General features: G+C 42.7%; 1 protein-coding gene across 4 annotated transcripts in view; it reads right to left on the bottom strand.

Annotated features, from left to right (window-relative positions):
* LOC105462136 (peroxidasin) overlaps positions 1–23,921 on the bottom strand; it is a 120,589-nt gene extending 96,668 nt beyond the window's left edge. The window contains exons 1-2 of one of the 4 annotated variants that reach the window (XM_011708756.1): positions 15,317–16,001; positions 13,430–13,924 (exon numbers count right to left, since the gene is read on the bottom strand). The gene's annotated coding sequence lies outside the window, so the exon portion shown is untranslated. Of the gene's footprint in view, positions 1–13,429; positions 16,002–23,049 lie in introns of those variants that run through there. The other 3 variants (XM_011708820.1, XM_011708884.1, XM_011708698.1) reach the window with 3 other exon arrangements.
* Between the last annotated feature and the right edge of the window lie 112 nt (positions 23,922–24,033).

The following is a 24,033-nucleotide window of genomic DNA, read 5'->3' as shown; positions in this document are numbered from 1 at the left end:
CAAGATTTTAATTACGCGCGCAACATCGCGTCCTATCTCCTTTTCTTTTTGCTCGACATTCGACTCGCTCTCCTCAGGAAGGTTCTTTCGCTCGCGCGCGCGCGCGCGCGAACGTCCTTCTCTCGGCTGCAGATTCCTATTTCACAGATAACTTCCATAACGTCACGCGCTATCGTGCCCTTTCTCTCACTTTACCTCCCGCCCCGCTGTCGCCGAGTGAAGAAAGCGAAAGAATAAAGCCGAGATAGGATGGAAAAAATAAACGCGCGCGAGAAAAGCGCGCGAGGAGAGGGGAGAAGGCGATGGCACGAGAGAGGAGCGCCACGAAGAAAAGAAATTTCCGTGGCAGGCGGACGAGCAGGTTGACGAGGGACGAAGCGGCAGAGATACGAGCGACGAAGAACGCGAGGGAGAAACGAACGGGTGGGACGGGGCGGGATCCGCTTATTATGTAAAGAGGACGTAGCTTTTTTCTCGCGCGTTTCCGTTCGCTTTATTCCCCATTCAAAGGCTCTTTGAATTAATATTGCATTATGCGATAACGCGCGAACCGACCAGCAACATTCGGCTTATTGCACTCGGGACGTTGTGCAAAATACGCGCTAATTATAAAGGTATGCGTGCGCCAATTCATGCACTGCACGCGCGTTTACGCGTTAGAGTTTAATTGGCCCGACGATGACACGGGGACAAACGTCCACGAATTTTTTCCTCTCTCGATTTACAAATTGAAAATTGATTTGTGAATTCGGCTATATGTAAAAATAATTTTAAAAGTATTTAATTTGTTTCGGCATTTTACAAACCTAAATGATTTTGTATCTAGCTAAAAAAAAAAAAGTGCGACGGTAAAGTGGAAGTTTAAAGCTTAGTTAGTTGCCTGAAACGAGAGCGTTCGACAGTTGAGCATTGAAACAAACACAGAGGAACTCTTTAAACAATATCATCCAATACGCAATATCCACGCTTGCGGCGAAATCGTATTATCTGCATGCGTACAAGCGAAAAGGCAAAACAACGCGGTAGCAGTGGCAAGTAAATACTGACGATATCCTCATGTGAACTGCCCGGAATTTGAGTACAACGTGCAACTGAAATTTAATCCACAAGCTCTTTACCCCAAAAGTCATATCCGGATACCAATGCATAATCCGCTAGAAGTTTGGAGCCGACAACAAAAACAGCCGCGCGATACGAATGGATGTATTCTCGACCTGCCCGGGACTATTTTCAAAGTACTTAAGACCGAACGGAGAAAATTGATTATCGCGTGAAACGAGAACACACAAAAATTGGAAGAAATATTTTTTCCATTTATTCCTCTTAGAAAGAACCGAGAAAAAATATAACTATATCCAGCGAGTGTATATATATATGTATATATAAAATAGAAAATGGGCAGAATTTTATTCGAATAATATTAATAATCGATAATAAGAGAGGCTAGGCACAAATAACAAATAAATTCTTATTTGATCGATTCATTCGATTAAACGATAATTTAAATAAGTTCTTATATAAATAATTATTCGAATAATATATACTCTACTATCTATTATTTGTACGAATAATATTACCGCGCAAATAATATTATATTGTAAAATAATAATTGGAATAAATAATTATTTATATATTGCTAACAGTAGCATAAATAAAATTATTGTACATCTTTTGTTAAAAATGTTCTATTTATCAAAACATAATAGAAAGTTGAAAGTAAATTAAATATAATTAGATAGAAAATTAAATTATAAAGATTAATTTTTAAAAAAATTAAATTACATATTAATGACTTTTCAGAGTCTCTCTTTCTTTCTCTCTCAAATTATTATTTACGCATTTAATAAAAACCCAAGTAATAGATTAATATTAATTAATATTGAAAATTAATCTAATGTTTTATAATATTTTGATTTTTCCAATTGATGATCTTCCCTCGTAAGTAATTGTGTCAATGCAAAAAAAAATGCAAATAATGAATAATGTAATACAATTTTATTTAACTAATAAGTTAAATAAAAAATTATTCACATAATGCCCAATTCTGATCAGACATCGTCACGCACGTTGGTCGACGGACCGATGTGTCTTGCAAAGGATCTGGTGCGAAACTAACGCGATTGCGCCTAATGCGATACGGGATCGATGGCGATAGCCTGGTGATTAAACGTAGCCTGATGCGGGTTTCTGCAGCGAAGAGTGGCATCTATTAATCGATTCTGATCGCGCCACGAACACGAACCTTCTAATAGTTAATCGCTCTATCTTTTCCAGGCACGTACGCCCCGAATTTCTCTTTACCCAGAAACATTCCCGAGTATAACGTGCGCGCTTCGTACGACTGTTCATTTTGATGATGATATTCTTATCTCGAATATGCTCCGCTTTTATCGCGTAATAAATTCGTGTCGATATCTCTTACCAGGCTGGGTCCTATATTATCGCGAATATCTTGCGAACAGACGTGCGTGTGTACGTCGCGGCGCGCGTCAGCTTGTTCCCAGAACGATTTGTTACATAGCGCCAAGTAATTTCACGTCAGATTCATCGTTCCGTCCGCAGGAATCGATCTATATGGAAACTAACGGCACTTCAGTTTCAGACGTCCAATCATCGTGCGGGCAACCCATGGCGCTGGACTGGATAATTTTTTCATACCATATATATTACATAGTACAGCGCAGAGGGGAGGATACGTTTCCCTTAAGCCTCTTACTTGGCTATTTTCTCGCCGAACTCCCCGAAAAATTATTGGCTTTAGGATCCCGCAAACTCGTGATCCGCGCGTTCTCTCTCTCTCTCTCTCTCTCTCTCTCTCTCTCTTTCTCCTCGGTTTCCGCGATGGAACTTCCAACCCAACATTAATCCCAGCGTTTTCATCGCGTTTCGCCGCCATTGTCGTCGTTGGCACCGACCGCCGACAGCACCAACGGGCAACGTCAAAGAGAAACCCTTCTAACGGCCAGCGTTTATCGATCTGTTCATTAACGACCTAATTAGCCACACGGCCTGATTACTCAACCTCGAACCATCAGTCGAAGTTTGCCGACGAAGCGGCCGCGTGACACGCGATGCTGGCGTCGTTAAGGAACCCGGATGACTAACCCCCGTGAAAAGAAGCGAATCAGTTGATTTGGATCGCCGCCCTACGGACATATCATTATCGGGGATGCAGACCGGCCCGGGGATATTCCAATTATCCCCCTTCTCTCCATTACTCTCCATCCGCTGCAGAGAGGATATTTCATTATTAGAAAGTCTGTCCGACACTCGAGTTCTTATCCCTTGAAAACACTTCGTTATTAGAAACTCTTCCTCCCAGATGTTCGAATAACTTATTCCCTGCCTACACTCGCGGGGACATGCAAATTATCCTTCCATAGATCGGTAAACTTTAAGGAAAAGAACTTTGAATCCGAAAAGGCGCTAAATCATCTTCAATCCTAAACCGGATACCGCGGGATCTTGCCGGGCACTACGAGTGACGAGTGATTACGCCATTACAAGCGTATAGCATTGTAACCCGTCATTTTCTGAATAAACGTATCGGATTTATTGTACGTTTTAACCTTATATTTGCGACGATATAAAAGGAATATCGTATGAAATAATATCCCTTTAGTATACCCACTGATACAGAAAATGGGCTGTATTTGTTCCTCGACAAAGAAATCAATAAAAGTATCGGAAAAACATTGTACCGATAACGTCGTGCGTTGCTTACAAACGCTCTTTCTCCGCATTTTCTCATATCCGACAATTTTACATCGACCGAAAGCAACTACATGTATTTCTCATGAATACATGTCCCGCGGGGGCTATTAATACCACTTGTAGACGCCCTCAACAGCTTCAACTACATCCGTCCTTAAATTTTAATATTAATGACGTCTTTATAAAAAGTTTATAGATATTTACGAGCAGTATCCTCGGCTCTCTTTCCCCTCGCTTCTCATTCCCAAAACATTCCCAAAGCGTGATTACGCTTTTAAACAGAAACGGTCTATAATTTCACGGCAAACACTTCCGCCGCAATTTCAACATGCCGAATTTACAGGTCAATTTTATGGATGAACTAACTCCATTAATCGCGTCTTGGGAATATGGAATATATCCCAGGCTGGCCGGAATGAAATTTACGTACGTACGAACGTTACGGTAAAGCGTAATCAGCATTGACAATGCGCGGTAATGTTGTAATTTTTTTAAGCCGTCGCATTCGTCCCGCGCTTTAGCGCTTAAGGATACGAAAATCCGCCAAATGGAGACGCTAATTGCGCAGCGATGTTAATTTATTATGATGTAACTATTATCGAATGTTCGCCGTTGCGCCAGAGATACGGCACGAAAGCTTTTACCCATAGAAAACGCGTCGCTTGCAACATTGATTTCTAGCGGATCGATTCTCGCAAACCGCAAGTGCTTGTCAGATCGATAATGGTATTGTACGATTACGCTCTTTCTCTAAGTAAAAAAAAAAATTCGATTTAATTTTCTTATGTGCACGTACAAAAGCTAACAAACAAAACTCCTCAACAGTGTGACAAAAGTGCAGAAGATAAATATCTTCGTATTAACTTTGCGCAATTCATATAAATTATTTTTCAATTAACGTCTAAAAATTCTACTGGAAAAAAAATTGTATTGCGCGCTGGTAAATGTGTACGTCAAGTAAGCTATAATCGTTGCGTTGGGAAAAAATTAAAAGGACATAAATGATCCTAATCAAGCGAAAAGCGCATATTAATCTCGTAATCTGGGAAATATGACTTTTTATTTTTATCTCTCAGCACTTTTATAGGTCAATGATGAAGCGATATTTACAAGCGTTTTTCCCAACGTGTCCCAGTACGAGCCTCCACAATTTTCACAGGCAAAATATTACCGCCGCGGAAACACGCTCGTAAATATTAGTTTTATATATCGAACTGTTCGTCGAAACGCGAACGAAAACCAGAAATTTCCGGCGCTATCTATACCGCAATTTTCGAAGGCTATCAAATAATCGGTTCATTGTTAGCCGTCGTAAAAGCTGCAGTAATAAACATTGATGCACCTCGATTTATCGCTTTAAATGCTTTTTTTTTCGTCGCAAAACTTTCTCGCTCTTTTGGCATTACTTGCCTCTGTGCAGAACGCTAAACTGTTAGAAGTAATCGCTCTTGCTGCGAAATACTTCTGTAAAGTTAGCCCAACTTCTTTCAAATTAAAAAAAAAAAAAGTTATTAGAGCATCGAATGGTTTTCCCAGGAGTTCAAAGAACTAAAAAAAGGTTGACTCCGTTATTTTCCAGAGTTAATTTTTGGAGGTTCCTTGGGCAGATCTTTTCAAAAAGTTCTCTGAAATTATAGAACTGTTTGAAATCCTAGAATTCATGAAAAAGAATTGCAGTTTCTAATGACGGGTATCGCGCGCGTGCGCGAAAAAGAGGGAAAAGTTAACTCCTAGTTTTTCAAGTAGTGCTTTCATTGCTTTAAACATTGCTGAACTTTTTCTAAAATCAATAGAGAAGTCGAAGACTGATGGGGAGGTACTACTCTTTCTTTTTTCCCTTTAATTTTGAAAAAGGCAGGCTAACTTTACAAAATTCTCCGAGAGTGCTGATCCGATTACGTCGAGCCGTGACAAAAATGACGTATTTTGCGCCAAGCGCTTCCGGAATTAGTAAAGCGAGGTACATCGAGTTCGATCGAGGCTGGCAGATCCATAATTTTCCGGAATCGGAAAATAATTTATAGCCTGACGGTGCCACGGATAAAAAATAGAGAGAAAGAGAGAGAGAATCGAACTATTGCCTTGCGATGCCCGCGGACGGACATGTCCCGATAAGATCAAATGGCTCACCATTTCGCACGGAAGGTGGAAGGCTTTCTTCTCGGTCCCGCGTTAAAGCACTTCGCTGATGCGGCTCGCAAATTAAATTAATGATGCCAATTCGCCACATATCACCTCGCAAAGTCGTTTTCACGTCGCGATAACGATCGTAATGTTTCTGTATTATCGAAATGATTTCGCCTAACTTCTATTAGCGCGATTGCTATTTTGTTAAAATCATCGTTCTTCTTATTAACATAATTTGCGAAATGTACGATTTCATGTGTGTAAAATATGCACATATATAATGATATGCAAATCGTTTAATAATTTTGCATTGTGTAATAAGGGTAATATAACGTGGGGTATGAAACATTATATACTTTATAAAAATACAATAAAGGTAATACGACGTGGGACATGGAATATTGTATATTTCATACATACCGTATGAACGAGATATCCGTATCGAAAAAAATCGTAGTGAATAATATATATGTGCTCCTGCATGAGGAACTGGCCGCACGATTGCGCTATATATTCAGAATAAACGTTATGATGTGCGAGCTGTTCTATGAGATCTAACGCAACATTATTTCACGTAAAACGTTTTACCAGATACAGAATATGTATACGCGCGCGCGCATTGCAAAAAGAATTGAAGGCGAAAAAAAAGGCTGTCAGGGTTGGCAGCATTTTAATTAGTTAGATGTGACATACGGTTCCATGCGGTGTTGTAACGGGGAAAAAAAAATGCGTGATATTTGATACATTACGGAAGAACGTGTGTAACTGAATCTCCATTTTGCAAAACAACCTCATGAAGCATTACGACAGCTGTTTCGAAGCTGTTCCAGCGATTCACGTCGCGCCAATTTTTTCCGGAATTAATTAAGCTGCTGCATGGAAATAAACCCATGTTATTTACGCAACCTGGCGATTTTATAATTAGGGTGCATTTCGCATTTGAACACCGCGGAAGCCGGTAATAAAATAACCAACGTACGTGTATTATATTATAGTTAAAAGAATTGGAGAGATGATATCGCCTTACTATCTTGCCTGAATATCCAAAATGTTCTATTAGCAAATTCATTCATGCTGCTCCTCTTCCTTCTCCCGCAGAAAAAAAGAGAAAACATTGAAAAATTCCAACGTCAGGTGATAGCCGATATCCCCACGAACAGGCACAAGTTCCGGTTTCAAAGTAGATTTCACGCGTTCCTACTCGCATTAACGTAAACGGATTAACTCGTTTCGGTCGCGGGGTTGGACTTTCGTGCGAACGATTAAATCTCGCACGAAGGGAGTAGGAAATGAGGAGAAGGACCAAATGCGCGCGCGCGCACGCGCGCACGCCCGCGTGAGTGAGCAAGGGAGGGTAAAGGGGACAAAGAAGAAGAACGGAGTGTTGCGAGATAGAGACTGCTGGTTACAAGGCTAGAACCAGGAGGAAGAAAGGCCCGAGCGGAAGGGGAGACAAAGTGCGACGCGCGACTACCTTCGGGCGTTTCGAGGATAATTTGCATTATTCGCGTGGAAAGTTTCTCCCTTGGCGCGTTAATGGGTCTCTGGGACCCGAGATTCGGATATACCATTTTCTTTTTCTCTACTTCCGTACGTCCTGCCGCCGGAACGAGCGGAAAAGAAGTGAAAATACGAATCGCCGCGAGTATCCTCTATTTTGTCATTAACGACGGTATTCGAAGGGGAGGGGGTAATGGATAATGGCTCTCTGCATCGAAAGGCGGTATCGGGGGGAAAGAAACTTCGGGAATTTATAGCTCCTGTTCATTAATTTTTATCTAACTGTATAAAATTAAGTATGTGCATGCGCGATAAGCTGCTTGCATTTCTATTTCAAGTAAAACGGACGAATTCGAGCTTCAAACGAAAAAAGGAATAAAAGCGCGAAATACTTTGAGAAATCCATAAATCAAGACCTCTTCCTTCTACCTTTTCTTTTCACTCCTTCATTACAATATTCATGAAATTAGTTACAATGTAACGTAACTATTGAGTTACGATATAATTGTACCATTACTTTACTCAACACGTTACGAGAGAGGCTGTCATACGATTATCCTTGCCGCATTAACACAGAAGATGTGAGAAACCCCGACGTCTCTTTACAGTTATTCGAGAAATGTACGCACACTAACGCATCGGTTAGCAGTTAATCTCGGGCTAAAAGTTAAACTCCAACTCCTTAATCTGACAGTATAAAGCCGTGCCCTCAGATAAACTTCGCCTCTTCGACCTCGCGCCCGCACCGAATGGCCTGATCTCAAGGGGGCACATTTTTATGTAAATTTAATGGCTTTACCAGTGTAACGAGGGAGTCAACTTGCGCTTTTGTACGAGCAAGAATGTAATACGACCGAGGACATTGTTAATATATATAACTCCTCTACTTTAGATTCTTCTACAAAGTTCATTGTACAAGAAATCGTATTGGGTATAAAATTTATTCGGTGATAAGATCCTTGATCAAACGCGATTTTATGCGAAGGTCTTCTTCATCGTTTCCCTCCACTACGGATTCACTTCGAATTTACCTGAGCAGTGTAAACGAAGTCCTTCGTTTTTTTTACATTGAATATTGTTAAGGATAATTGTAATCTGAATACACAAATCATTTTTTCTGTAAACTCACACACGAATGTGAAGCATATCCCATCTTATTTCTGGGATGAAGCTTTATACCGTATAATCCTTATTCGATACATCATAAAATAGCTAAGCTATATGCTCAATATAGCTAGAGCATATCCCGTATAAAATAAGCCAGCTATGCATAGCATAGTCGAGATTCAACGATAGAAAACTCTTTTTCATTTCTTTGAACATCGACAGAACCAGGCAGCTCTCTCTCTCTCTCTCTCTCTCTCTTCTCTCGCGCGTGCTCTCTCTCTCTCTCTCTCTTTCTGCCTAGATCTAATAACATTAAATTACAAGAAATCAAGAGTAGATTGCGACGCATTTGAAAATGCTTCCTGATCCTCTTAGAAACGAGCATCCAAAAGAACGTCGGAGACGAAGAGCGAGAGGGGGAGGGGGTCGCGAGACGGATCCTTCGAGAACCAACATAATCGAATCGGTACGACGGGAATAAGCATTCCGAATGGTTCCAACATTCGATATATCGATTGACCCGATCGATTTCTATTGAGAAACGCGGAGCGAAAACTCAGAATGCTTTTGTGAAGAAGCAAATGCGGAACAAGCATTATCGAGGAAAATGCGGGAGGACTGATTAATTGCGCTTGCAGTTGCTTTAAGATTGATGTGAGATTTTGCGGTGAAACTACATATCATAGCGACTGCTAGAACGTTCCCAAAAGATTGGCACTTTTTAAAATAATGAAACAAAAAAAAACCTCTATATATACTTTATAGGCGCGAAAGCTGAAAGCAGATAGCAACCGTGAATCGGATTAAAAATGGCGGTTAGAAATGGACATTTGCGAGGACAAAAGCGAAAAAGTCGAATTTCTGAAAAATCTCATTGTCATTACAATACTGATAATCTGAGATAATAAGCAGTACATCCCTCGTTTCATCTTGCGGGAACGCTCTCTCACGTTAAATACATATAACGCTTATCATATCCCGTTACGCGGTATCGTTGCGGTATCATTCCCTCTGGCTGGCTCGATTCGCGATTTGCCAGAACATAAGTAGGCTACATGGCGAATACCGCAAGTAGCAGCGACTGCGCCCGACACATCCACGGGAAATCACTCTCAAAGGTATAACGTAGCAATCCTGGATTCGCGGTCGATAACTACGCGCGATATGGCGGCTCAATTACAGCGGCTGCGAACTTTCGCCCCCAAGACGACATTTCGTAGCAACTTACGAGCGTATCGAGGGTAAGAGCCCGGTGCTGCAGCGAGAGAGAATTCGTAGCGCTCGCAGGGCGCGCGCACACAGAGCGACGATATGGGGATGTGTAGTCGGAAAGGGTAGGCGATGAAATGGGGAGACGGAGAGAGAGAGAGAGAGAGAGAGAGAGAGACAGGGGAAGAGATGGAGGCAAGAGCTCTCGCTAGGACGAAGTCGTAAGTCAAGGCGCATAGGCACGCGCGCGTATTCCTTTCTATTGTGCCGTCCCATTAAACATTCGCTGTCGTGTATATAACCGTCATAAAGGAGGATGATAATCTCGCGATGCGCAGTAAACACCGGCGAGTTAAACGAGTGCGCGGATTGCGTCCTTACCTCCCTAGAATGTCGCACAGCGGCGCGGGCGAAGGGAGGGAGGACGGGGGGAGTGAAGACAAGTATAAACGTTTCACCGCCACGAGCAATGCTCGCGGGCGTGGAAAGTAATTTAAGGAGCGATCAAGCTGTCGCCAGCAATGCGGCTTACATTCAGCGCGCGGCCCGCGTTACGGCCAACGCGGGAGCGGAGATAACCAGATACGTAGATCGTATACATATTTCCTTGCGAATAAATCGACGGTATACCGGAGGGTAATAAGCCTCCCTTCATCCCTTACGCCCGCGCGCACGCGCGGTGAGGTGGGATTCACGCGCGGAATATCTACTGTTGTGCGATCACTAGAGTATATATTTAAAGTTGGTGAGTATACCTGAACAGTCGTATCGTTCGAGTAATTCCGACGGATGTGAATATCAAATCCGCGATTAAGAACGGTCCGCGTATTTCGAGCAGGGAAAGAAGGAGAAGAGATTACGGGAGGGAGGAAGGGAGGATCGAAACTGTACGATTAAATCGACGATAATAACGGAAACGTCGACGAAGATCCGTCCCGAGAGTGTTTAACTGTATAGCTCCTGGCGCCGAGGACACTACGGAGAGATAGCTACGCGAACACTTTACAATTTATATTACAGCCTTGTAACACGGGCCCTTCCTCAAGGCCCTCGAGCCATGCGATTTCTCTCCCCGCAAGATTTACTGGTAAAGTTGTTACTACTCTGCCATAAAATATTTAATTAGTTGTCTTAATGCCACTTATTTCTTGCGCGCTACCTGCTACTACTTGTTTCTCCCCGACTCGCCAAACTTTCGCGAGATACAACGAGGCCGAAATATATAACGTGCTAAAAAGGAGTAATTAATATCTCTTCGGTCACATTAATGTACGCATAACATTAATATATATGTGTGACTGCATTTTATTGCTATCGTCACACAGATCTTTTACATTCGTGAGATTTTCACTTGGTGCCGACCGTGGCAGCTGCAATCAAACGATCCAGTTAAATAATTGATCGAGTCACCTAATATTTATCAATTTCGAAAAATATTATTTCCCGTCGCATATGCATCGAGAATATCATCACCGATACACGTCGCGATATATACAATTACTGTAATCGTCCGGAACGTTAAAGTGCAAATATTGCCGCAAGGCATGCCACGACATGTAACGTGTCTAGCGAAATATCAACGACGATACATTGACACGTTGAACGTGACTGCGCGTGTTGCCGAAACGTGAAATAATCATTCGGAGTAACGTTTTGGCGTTATCAAAGGTAAGACGATGATCAGAATGAAATCGCGACAGTGGGCAACCGTGAGAATGTCGTCGCAACGCTGATTGGAATTTAGTATAGAGCGATAGAGACTAGTAAACGTTTCCCGCTTCTCCAATTAAGCTACCCGGGATGTAAATCGGGTTAAGGGAATCCTGTAGCGCGCGTCGTCGACGGGATTCATTCGTTGAGGGGAACACGAACGGCAATTCATTGTTGAGGAAACCGTTAATGTTAGCGGAGATCTTTAAATTAACGTCACCTCTGGGTCGTTTCGTGAAACACGAGCGTTGCACGTAAACGTGAAATCGTAAAAAAAGGATAAAATAATAAAAAAAAAAAACGGGATCAGCCGCGCGTGTCGCTAAATGAATTCGTCCGTATTTGAATCCGGCGCGGGCACAGGTATCGATTACGAGGATTGGACGTGACAAAAAATCGGGCGTCACGAAGATTAAGCTCGTCGGGATTAAGCAGACGTAAGACGCGGCCCCTCCGGTGGAGCACCGGTAGACGCACCCTCGCGGATAAAAACTCATCAAAGTTCGCGCCAGCCAGCAAACTGACGCCATTAGAAGTAATTTATCATTTAAAAGTGGCCCGCGTTCTTGCGCCGCGCGCCACGCTGCGACATATGCGGTATTAACTTTCTTATGACGGGATCCTCTTGACCCGTTTTCACCTTACGTGGTGCACGAGCGTGGCATCCCGCGCATGCAAGTTGGCTTGGCGCGCGTCACGTACGTACGTAACGATCATATTATAATACAGGCATTTATCTGACACCCCACATCTCTGCCTCCTGCGCGAAATAAGCTGTATACGTAATTCCCTCCTAATTATCCGAAAATACAGTCGGGCCGCGGTGTAGTGTTATATAATATTTCGCGGAAAGAAAAATAACTGATCGCTCGAAAATTTACCGCTCAATTTAGCGATAAATTCCATTCGACCGGAACTACTCCGTCCATCGAGTATCGTCCACTCTGTCGGGCGTATATAAAGAAACAATTGCGCAACGGTTATGTGGCAATGAATAAATTCAATCTGTTCGCGATAACCCGTCGGTGTTATTATACGGTCTGTTCCGCTGAAACGAATGGCTCTCACAAATCTCGTTTATTAATGCAGATAGAAAAGTATTTCTCCTCTCTAATGTGGAGACGGCCGCAAGCGTGAAAATGCAAATCGCGAGATATTATGCGGGATATCCCGTCTTAGTTTCCGCGCTAAAATGTTTTCACGAGAAAGAAGAATGTAATGAAAATCGGGATGAGCGATAAAACCGGGGTCGGGCTCGGAAGCGCGGACTTATTTTAACAGTTGCCATATTGTAGAATCGCGATTGCATCGCGATTTTATCTTCCATAACTGCCGAGGGTCTGATATTCTTCACTGTTATTAGTGATATAAGTGAGTGATATAAATAAATGCCGCGTTATTACGCTATTACGGCATGGTGAATTAAACGCTCGGTCAATTGGCCAATTTTTAGCACCGCGTTCCCCCACGCACGCAAGTTATTTTCAAACGAAGCATATGAATGTAATATATGATCGGAATTATATTTAACATAATTATATTTCATACATTTATATTGAAATTACGTTTAATAGAATTTTCAGTAACTTTGTAACTGTTTACAACAAGCTGTTTACTGTTTGCAGTCTAAAAGCACAGATGCGTAATAGCAACGTAATAAAATATCATATTTTAAATATTCATCTACGTGTAATTAATGCGAAAAATACGTATACGCATTTCTCATCGGATTTGCGTAACTGACGATGATAATCGCTATCGGCGGGGAAAATTAACGTGTCGAAACGCTGCCTTAAATCGAGTGCAAATTAAAAGCATTGAAACGATCAGGAAGCGGTCCCCCGAGCTCGTTACACGCACGCAGGATAATTACATGCGATTACACTTCTAACGCGCCACGTTGAAGTATGCGGCGTTATCGGAAAATATGTAAATCAGTGTTATCGATTTCGCGCAAAGGACAGGGCAGGCGGGGGAGGGAAGGAGGGGAGGACGCAAACGCGCTAATAAACTGCGCGTACAGGCATGATAATTATCGATCGATCGCTATTGATATACTTACTTCTTTGCACAACCGCGCTACAAGTCGATCCGCGCTGCCACTCGAATTTCCGCCTCTTATTCTTTCCCTCCGCGCTCTAGTTTTTTCTCTCTCTTTCGTCGAGTCACTCCGTTCGTTTTTCTTCATGCGGCTTCACTGGGAGCCGGCTCTGTCAAAAATCACACCTCTCCTCTCCCTCTCTTTCTCCCTCTTTCTCCCCTCTTATTGACACTTTCCGCCGCGAAGAGATGAGTCTCGCAGTTAGTGGCTAACACGGCCGTTCGTCCCATCCCCCATTCTCCCTCATTGCCGCTTAAACGGTTAAATCATACGATTATCTACTTCCTCCAGAATCGCACTTACGACTCGCCCGCGCGAAACGCTGCCATCATCGTGAAACGGAATCTATTCCGCGGCAGCGCCAAGCATTTCGGGATATTGCTTCAAGTAGCAATGGTCATCCACGGTCGATCAGAGAACGCGTATCCTGCCGGGCTGCTGCTCCACGCGATACATCTGCGAGAGCTCTGGACGCTATAGGGGAGTATCGCTCGACCGGGAGTAATTCGCGTGGAATCACAGTTCGCGATGTGTCGAAACAATTCCTGCGCACCACCGATCTGCAATTTCGCGAACGTGCACGTCAGTCGCTCGGAACGGGGTGAGAATTTCTTGACGCGCGCGCGCGCGCGCGACCGTCCGCTGAATTTATTGGGAACAAATTGTTACGTTCTTTTATCGAAAGTTTTATTGCGAGGGGGAGCAATCCGTTTTGTAAGTTAAACGTTTATATATACGTTTCACGTGCCTTGCGCACACCATTGGAAACTAAAAGAGGACGCTACAAATTGTATATACACGTTTTAGTATTTACAAAAAGATAACGGTCAAGCTGGAGATAACAAACAGAAAGGAAATTTCTCCGTCTATCCAGTTACGTAAGTGGTAGTCCCTCGCTCGCGTTCTAAATGGCCCGAAGCACGTTAAGCGTTTCCGAGAGCTGCTGCACTGACGGTTGTTTACAGCATCAACGCTTTGCAAACACACGGTAGCTCTAAACTAACTGATATTGGATCTAACTAGGAACATATCAAGTTGAATTGGGCATTGTAAAAATGCAAAAAACGCGCTCGATATCGTCTGATCGATAATCAGCTAAAATCCCCAATAAATATATATATATACTGTCGTTATTTAAAATCACGTGGGATTTAAATAACAGATCAGCTCTCTCCTCTATCGCCCCTCGTAAAAAAATCACAGCCCTCGGCGGAAGTCATAAAAAATCTATCGCCGTCTGGCGCAGAAAATTTCTGCATTCGTAATGTCAATTCCATCGCGCAATCGATGGCGCGAATCACGTCATGAAGCCCATACGATCTCTTTTTCTCTTTCACGTAATTTCGTGTGCATTTTTTCGTTTTTCCTCTTTTTTTTCTATCTATCTCCCCTTTGTCCTACAGCCGGATCAGGTAATGCCTCGAAGGGCGGGACCGGACGTGCCCTACTTTTACAGTGACCGGCGTATAGTTTTTAATCCGAAACTAACAACGTGACACAGGTTAACTGTGCGGTAAGATTACGTGCGCGATGTCACACGCCGAAAGGAAAACTCGCATGTTTCGTCGCCACGAAAATTTCAATCGCGATGACTGATCATCTTTTACCCATTTATTCTCACGTTATAAAATCTTTTCGCGATAAGTTATATTAATAATTTTGTCCAATTTTGCAATTCATATATTGCGCACGATAAACGTGACGCGCTATCGCACGTCATATTTCACGAGAAATACAAAATTCGTCGAGCATAATTTCCGCGATCTGATCAAACTAATGAACACGTTGAAATTGTGTGAGAACGACGTCGCGAAATTCTCTAACACTATACATATTTAGTCTCTCTACCTATATATTTAATGTTTTATGCTATTCTGTAATTCGCTTTGCTTAAAACGTGATGATTCGCGTTACAATTATTACATTCGAGCATACGAACGAGAATAGAAAGTGAGAAAACGGTAATTCTTCAGCTTACTATATGCCTTCGATCACTCCACGAATCGCAGCAGCCGATACAACGAAAGCAATTAATTCGAGATCGCGTATTAATTCACGCGTGGTTTATCTTCCTCTTTCTCTCTCTCTCTCTTTTTCCTCTCGTGCACGATCACATGTCGCCGACAGACCCGAGATCCGAAGCACTGAAATTTCACGGTAATGGTTCATCGAGGATTTATCCGAGTGCACCGGACTTTTCGAAAAAAAAATTTTTTTTTTGGCCGACTGCGCGAACGACGTACGACGCGAGTCACTTTTCACAGTGCCGCCTCAAGTTCGCACCAAGATAGTGTTTACTTGCGCGACGACGTTTATTTACCGTCGACGCGACGTGAGATACGGCGAAAATGCGACCGGCAACGCGACCGGCAATCGAACCGGAGCGGCGGCTTGGGTGAAAAAAAAATTGACGGCGTATCGACGCGCGCGCGAAAAAAAAAAGCACGTCCACTTCCGCACGCTCTAGGTTTCTTATGAATCTTTCCGTGGGAATGCTCCGCTCTCGCCCGCTGCTCGTTAGGGCTTCGCCAATGGACTGCCAGGCGCCGCGGCAAAAGCTACGGCGCAACACGCCGACGCATCCACCCCCTTTACAACCCCTTGCGCGGCCTGACTCCCCCGCTTTGCGGCACCCGCGACGGCGACCCACACCGACGGGAGAGTTTTCCACTCGTTCGCCACGCGTGAGAGCCTGTGCTTGCTTTCACGACTTCGTAAAACACGGACGCCGACACGGGGCGATGCCCGTCGCGGATGCAGTACCACGCGGTTTTCACGCGATATAGGCTATCGTGCGCGTCATTAGACGTCGCGTTAATTCGCCCGCTGAATTGCAGAGGGAATGCGCAATGGATCGATTAAATTTATAACAGATACCAATTACGACGGACTGGATGCAACGGTGTATCGCATTATTGCATTTGGACGAAACGGTTAGGAAATGCGTTGAACCTTCGATGGTGATGTAACGGAGAGAAGTATTTGCTGTATCGCATATTGTTACCCCAGGCTCGTCCGCTCATAAATTTTTTTTATATTTTTTTCCCATTATTAACATGGAATATCATGTTGCGCGATTGAAAGTAGACCAAGTATCGTTTGTCACTTTTTGAGTTGCATACGTGAAATATTTCGCGAGATTCAAACCATTTGTAAAAGGCGAAAAGAGCAATATCAAGCACGGTGCTTTGAAGACCGCCGAAATTAAATGCCGACAAAGTGTACTGACACTCGATGGTCTATCGCCCTATGGATATGACGCATTTTGATTCGCATGCTGCAAACTGTACGGCACGTCACTGCACCCGGGGATATGACAGGTAATGTTGCAACACGAAAGAGGATAAATTTGATTTAACCCGTTTCATATTTTCGCCCTCGGGGTATTCAAATGTATCAAATACTTTTGTGCCAATCGAAACATCCACGCGATCGTAGGTCGGCGAGGAGGGGGGAGGGGAGGGGGGCTCGTAATTTGCATAATTATGCAATAACTGTGATGTCAGGCACCCTTCATCCCGCCACATCGGTGGCAGATTCCAGCGTACCGGCGAACAAATGAACGTATATCGAAATATATAAAATTCAGCCTGCCGAAATTATGCGGTGCGATGGCGCAATCGCGACTCCTCTATACTCTCTATGCTATAACATATACTCTTGACATATCCTTTCTGAACTTTGCAAGTCTAAATCTTGGCATCTTAAAAGCAACGACAATCCTTTAACGATAAAAAAAATTGTATAATTTTGCCGAATTTACATTTACTCGCGAGTGGAAACATGCGATAATTGACGTATCTCGTATATTTTTCTATTTAAGAAATTTCTAACTTTAATTCGCGCAATTGTATAGGTAACTGCAAGTATTTTGCAGCTATTACTGTTTTCTCTTTTTACGTGTACCATACCGCGAAAACTTATAAAACATAACAGAATCAATGACTACACATTTGCCCAAGATAGATATAAGACTGATTGATGACCAGCATCGATCAAGTGTTCCGTTCTCGCGAGCTACATTAACTTTATATTAAATACTTCATCATTTTTCCTGAGACACGTCACGCTTCACCGATTTACCGTCGATTCCCTGATCGCGCGCGAACGAGCCATTCTCCGTGAACAAAAGTTACAGATTTTTTTCCTTATTTGACGTGAATTTTCACGCTTCGCGATTCCGCTACTCGTTTCTGCGTTAAAGTATTTACTATCTGATATTTGTTTGTTTCACGCTGCAGTTTGCATACACCTGACTTTTAATACAAAACCGTTTGATATAAAGTACTTACATAATGAGTACAACGTTCACGGAGAGGAACGTCCCGAGATTGATGTCAAAAAACGGCATTTAAAATCGTAACACGGGGGACGCACGCAGAAAGGTTTAACATTTGCATCAATTCGCCATTCCCATTTGGAACGATACAATAAATCGATGCAAATGTTAATGGATCAGGCCATGAGCGTATACAAGTTCGTATACAATGTCGGATACGTCGAGCACGCTCGAAATGAAGTTCTACTTGATTTTGTAAGTACAATACAATAATGGGCGTGCGGCTACCATTTTACATGCCAATTGTCCCACCAAAATATATAACCGATCCCGGTGCGTGCGTGCGAAGCGGTACTTGGTGTATATCGTTATATTATCGGACAGTGTGCTGTCGGCAATGGCCCATCAACATATCGTTACCTGTCTGTCGATAATCATCCCGGGCGCAGCGCGCGCGGTCGCTCGTATCCGGACTTCCGTAATAATTGCATAATGTGCTAATAGCGCTCGTAAAATGATTACGCGTCGTATGAAATGATTACACTCTCCGGTACAACGGCAATTGCGATATCAGACCCGGAGGGCGCAACGTCGATCCGTCCACGCACGCACACACGCACGCACGCACGCACGCACGTACGCATGTACGCATAAAAATCGCGCGTTAATGCGGATAATTTATATATAATATGATAAAATAGGCGCGTTCGCACGTTCCGCGAACTCATATTACAGATAAAGTCTATTTAATTACAAAGTTACATTTTAGTATTCCATAAAAGCGGCGAGTTTTTTAAGCTCGAGACGCGTGCGCTATTTTCGTGCCCGATGTAACATCTTAGACGACTGCAATTTTACCAACATATTGCGTCTACCCCGCGAAAGCTATGCTGGACACGTAGTGGTGAAAGCACGAATCGAAATGCCTCACGAATCATCGGAAGATGTAATGGACTGCAGGTGTGAGAAAACGTGACAGCGGGCAAGCTGCAACAGCATATCCGCAGCGATATAAGATAGAATCGCTTTTACGTAATCTTGTCGGTAGAAATGAGAAATATTCATGAGACTCGAGCTAAATAAGAAACTCAGATCGTATTTGCAATAGTGACGGCGTAATGCAGAGAGAGAGAGACAGAAAAGAGAGTAAAAAATAATATCTCGAAACTTTTTTCGATTGCCGCCTCATCTTTCCGCTTGTGTCTCGCTGCACGTTCCTGCACGCAGATGCGAAATGGAGTGCAAGCACTTGCATCTCTCTGCGTTGCACCGAGCTTTTTGGAAGAGTAATTCAAAGTATAGCGCGACCCTGCGGCGGGTTGCAAGGAGAGGGGAAGGAAGAACGAGAAGCGCGGAATGGTCGCACGTTGGACTCCAACGGAGGAGAGAGGGAGGGGGGAGGGATGCAGCCTGTTTAATTAGCGAGCAAATTAAATGCCGGGACAGCCACATCCGACATGGTCCGCGCAATTAGAGGTATTATAAATTAATTATAACACCGTGACGCAGTCAGTTTTGTGGGATTCAATCTCGGAATGGGCTTGGCGCTGGCGAGCGGAATGAACGCCAAACTTATCTCATTGCCGACCGCTTACGATGCGTTCTATTATTTCATTTTGCTGTAGAGACGTATCTTCAATTACATGTGACTCGAGCGGTATAAAATTGACTTGGCAATACACGCGGGAAAGAGCGTCCAAATCGGGCGCTCTAAAAAAAAGAAAAAATAGGTAAGAGCAGACTCGGTGGATGGTAGTTAAAGATTTATTTCCTCCTCCTAAAAAGAGACGACGAATTTTTGACATATATAGCTTTATCCAATTACCGTTCTAACAATAAGACTTAAATTGTAGAAAATAGCTCGAAACGTTAAATTACACATTGTACACCGTGACGATTACGTCGCGCTAGAATCTCGCCTGCAATCCCGAGGACCGCTGCAGCTTTTCCTCGTAATCGGTTAAGCGCGATTTGTAGCCTTAACGGGAGGGGAGGGGGAGACGGGGTGCAAGGTCGGCTACGCAAATGGCGTAGAACGGGAAACGTCTAAGATTCCCCCAGGGAGGGTACCACGATTGCCAAGCGGAGCTTAGAAGTCTCGGGCAGAATAGAAACCGATTAAGCGAAACAACCGACTGACAGCACCTGTTGATACTTCGCCTAGCTCGTGGCGAAGGTGCGGACTAACAGATACACGCGGGCCGCCGGACCGTCGTCGTTGATGTAAGTTCCCCTCCAGCGTGTGTATATACGCTTGTTTGTGCACCCGTGGCCGATGTCCGGTGTCGTCGCGGTTCCGCGACGCGAAGATGCCGGTCTCGGCGGAAACGAGAGAGAGCTCCGGGTGTACGGAGAGGGACCGGACCCGGGAGGATCGACACGCGTCGACACTGAGAGATCCAATTTTGGGTCGCGAGACGCGCCCCGCGGTAAATTGAATCGCCCCGGACCCTGTTAATATATTCGCGTTTACGAGCGCCTATTACCCTTTGTTCGTGATTCAGCGTGTTACGCGTTTACCCGCGTTAAACGCGCATCGCAGCGCATGCATCCGTAAACTGTTTACGAACGGTCGGATGATGTGCGACCGTCTTTCGACGCTTCCTCTGATCAGAGAGTCCTTTCTCGTAAAATCCGCAATGCGTAATTTACGAGCGATACGTTACCTTTATCGCGAAACTTGCGCAACAAGCGTTTGATGCACGGAGCGTTATTTGTTTTTATTGAAGCACCTTATCGAAAATATGGAGAATTAATAGAGTTCGAGTTACACGCGATTGAAGAAGAAAAAGCTTTATTGTGTTTCGAGATTCATTGGCAAATAAATAATAAGATCTTTTCATTTGCGTAATCTAATTCATTTTCGAACGAGTCTCAATGGAATTTTAGCATGATGCTTACGCGCAGATATATTCAGTGTTCAAAACTTGAGACTTCGGTGATCCCTCTCTGTGCACATCGTCAAGCTAATTAATCCCGCATAAAGCAGTTCACGGCGAATTAGTTCAAACGATTGTAAAGGCTGCGATTACAGCGATAACATCGAAAAATTTCGTTCTCTCTTTCCGCGGGAATTAGAGCAGAGGAAATTAGTTCGATCGAGCTATTTGAGCGTATCGCGTATTCGCGTGTACGCCGAATCTTTCGGCGTGCGTCGATAACAACAGTAATGTCATAAACAACACGTGCAATGTAGCAAGCGGTACACCGTTGAATCCTGCCGAAACGAACGGGATCCCGCACGCCGAACTTGACTCACTAATTACGTGAGCCAAATGCAATTCACTTCTGAAATCTCCTCTATATGCAATCGTGACGAGCGCTTGTGAGATATTTTTCTCGAATAGGCTACGGAATCCAGTAATATTCATGTTTCATTAATTAAAATATAACATATGTATTCTCTATGAGAGATATTAATCCGATATCAATGTTATATGAATATCCATTATGATACAGAATCAGTTTACAAGAATAAAAGTTTTCATTATAATTTTAATATTTTGCATGCTTTTGTATATTGTAATATATATATATTGAAAAATATTTGCAAGAATACTTTATGTTCTGAATCTGACTTTTTCTTTAGCTCTATTAGTTAATCAATTAATCAGTTTAATCCCAATTAGTATGGGTTTTATACATATTAATTTATACCAGTATAAAAGACCTGAAAAGCTATCCCTTTATTGATTCTTTGTAAAATGAATCAAACAGTATTCGAACAATTTATTTGTTAATACTGTTTTCGACGTTAGTCGGTTAATAAAGCCGTGCTAGCGGCTGAAAGCCGGAAAATAAGCGAGATTCGATTCGACAGCGCGATGCTTGCCGTAAACAGGTTTTGCGCGATTGTAAAAATTCGATAGCCGAAACGAAATCTTGTTTCCACGCTACTTTCTTTTTTCCCCACGAAAATGCTTCCCGTTTTGGTTATTCACTTCCCGTCCTACGACGAGAAACCGGAAATACACTTCTATCTGTTCGAATACGAAAATATTTTTGATATTATCAATTGTGTAGTCGCGTGTATAAAACTGGATCCGAACGAATCAAACGAGCGCGAACGAGTAAACGTCTTGCTTCAGAAAAAGCGAACATGGAAAGAACGGTTTTGTGCTAAAATATCTAAAAATTTAACTAGATTTATGTAAATACAAATCTAAAAATAATGACAGTCAAAATATGTAATTATGTAGGACGCTTAAATTAAACTGGTTGCTAGAATTTCAAAAGCTTTTGCAGCATTATATCTTCATAATGTGCGTTCAATATAATTATTTTGATGGTCTAACATAATTATTTTCAAATAATTAAATTTTTGGACAAATCTGTCACAAAACCGTTTCTTTTTGCGAATGAATGGCATTCCGATTGTTCACGTTACCGATTATAGCAAAGTCAACGCAGAACCTTCTGTTTCGTTGGCCCAATGGAAAAATTCCAAACAAGCGGTCTCTATGAATAGTTATGGTCAATAGCCACGTGGTAAACGGGACGCTCTCAATACGAACAACATCGTGGATTCGTACTCGTTCGCGCTCGTTTACTTGACTCGGTTAAAAGCACAAAACGACTATCGATTTTATTTCGTATATAATAAATATGGAAAATTCGCGCTTTGTTCATACTAGGCGTACCAAATAATAATCGATTGCTGGAACAAATATAATTTCCAAACAATACACGTGTCAAAATCGGAGCGTAAAACATTTTAAAGGTATCTTTGAAACATCTTACATTTCGATTTTGAACATGCTGTCTGGATTGCCTCACGAAATTATACAATTCAAAAATGATAGTTCGACAGTTAGGCATCAATCATGCTGAATAGGAGGCATTGCCAAAATTTATTCGTTATTGTAGAAAAATCTTTTAGTCGATCAATTCATTTATATGAAAAATATTTTATTATTCCATAACACTAAAATTGACTAAAATATCTTATAATTCATCTTGTCCAAATAAAATCTTGGTAATATTAAAACTAACAATTATTAAAATTGTAAGAAAAATAAATCGTTCCAGAAATTTTTTATTATGTCGCTAGAAATTCTCATATTGCACACAGGTGTGAATAAACAGAGTGCAGTGACAAGGTTCGTAACCTACCATGGGATTCCTTTGTCAGTCATCGTGTTCCGTGGAATTTGTGAACACGTGCGGAATAGTAAAGCTTCGCTTAAAATCGAATATGCTAGCTCAATAATCCCGAATAACATCGCGTTCTTTAATAAACAATCCCAAATGAATGTCGGACGTCGAGTTGGAAAAAAAATGAATAGCACGACTTTTCACTTACCGATCGCTACATATTGTCGTTCCACCAGGCTCCGCCGAATCCGCGGCGATCGCGATGCTGCGACAGCCGCCATAAATCCCTTATCAAATAATACTCGTCCGACGAACGCGGAAACCGGCGCGGAAACCGACGCGGGGAACACGGATATAGAAAAACGCGGGCACGGCGAGATACGCGCGCGTTGAATGCACTCGGCCGCGGCCGTACGCACGGTGCATTCGTTACGAATTCAAACGCACGGCTGTTGTTAGCTTTGATGCTCGAAGCGTCGCGTCGCGCGATACAGTCGCGACGCAAAAACGGTCATGGCAGATATTCCGGCCGTGCGGAGTTAACTCCTTCAATGCAGCGTGCTTACGTTACTTCCTTTCGCATTTTGCAGCAATTTTTAGGCGGAAATATGTATACTTGATTATCGCAGCGAGACGATTTGTTGTCAGACGATATGTGCCGTGCGCGAAGACCGCCGCGTCCGCGACAACTCTAGCGACTCTAGCGACGTCTCGCGGATCTCTACTGAACGTGGTTGCGAGTCCTGATCGACGATCGATTCGAGCCTACAGCGCGAAGTTTTGCTCGTCTGATATACGCCAATTTACGCGCCACTATTCGTATGTATATGCAGAAAAGACACGGTTTTGTTGAAGTATATAAGCTAAATACTGCTAACAAGCTTGAAAGTAATTATGTTGGACCGTTGAAATAATTATATTGGACGCTCGCGCGAGCCGGAAATGTCAGAACTTTTTGCAGCATTATATCATATCTGAGCGTCTTACATAATTATTTTTATGATCCAACATAATTATTTTCAAATTTGTATCTAGCTAAATTTTTGAGATACTTTAATATAACCGTTTTTTCCCGTGTATTATATTAATTTAATATTTTTTGATGCGCGTATCTTATTTTATGTTTATGAGCATCTTTCATTATTCATTATATATATTCGAATATTAAATTGAATAATATCAGAGAGATGCA

The sequence above is a fragment of the Wasmannia auropunctata genome, unplaced genomic scaffold (assembly GCF_000956235.1).
Source record: "Wasmannia auropunctata unplaced genomic scaffold, wasmannia.A_1.0 LD336116.1, whole genome shotgun sequence".
NCBI classification, from domain to species: Eukaryota; Metazoa; Arthropoda; class Insecta; order Hymenoptera; family Formicidae; genus Wasmannia; species Wasmannia auropunctata.
This window is presented reverse-complemented; position numbering and strand designations above follow the sequence as displayed.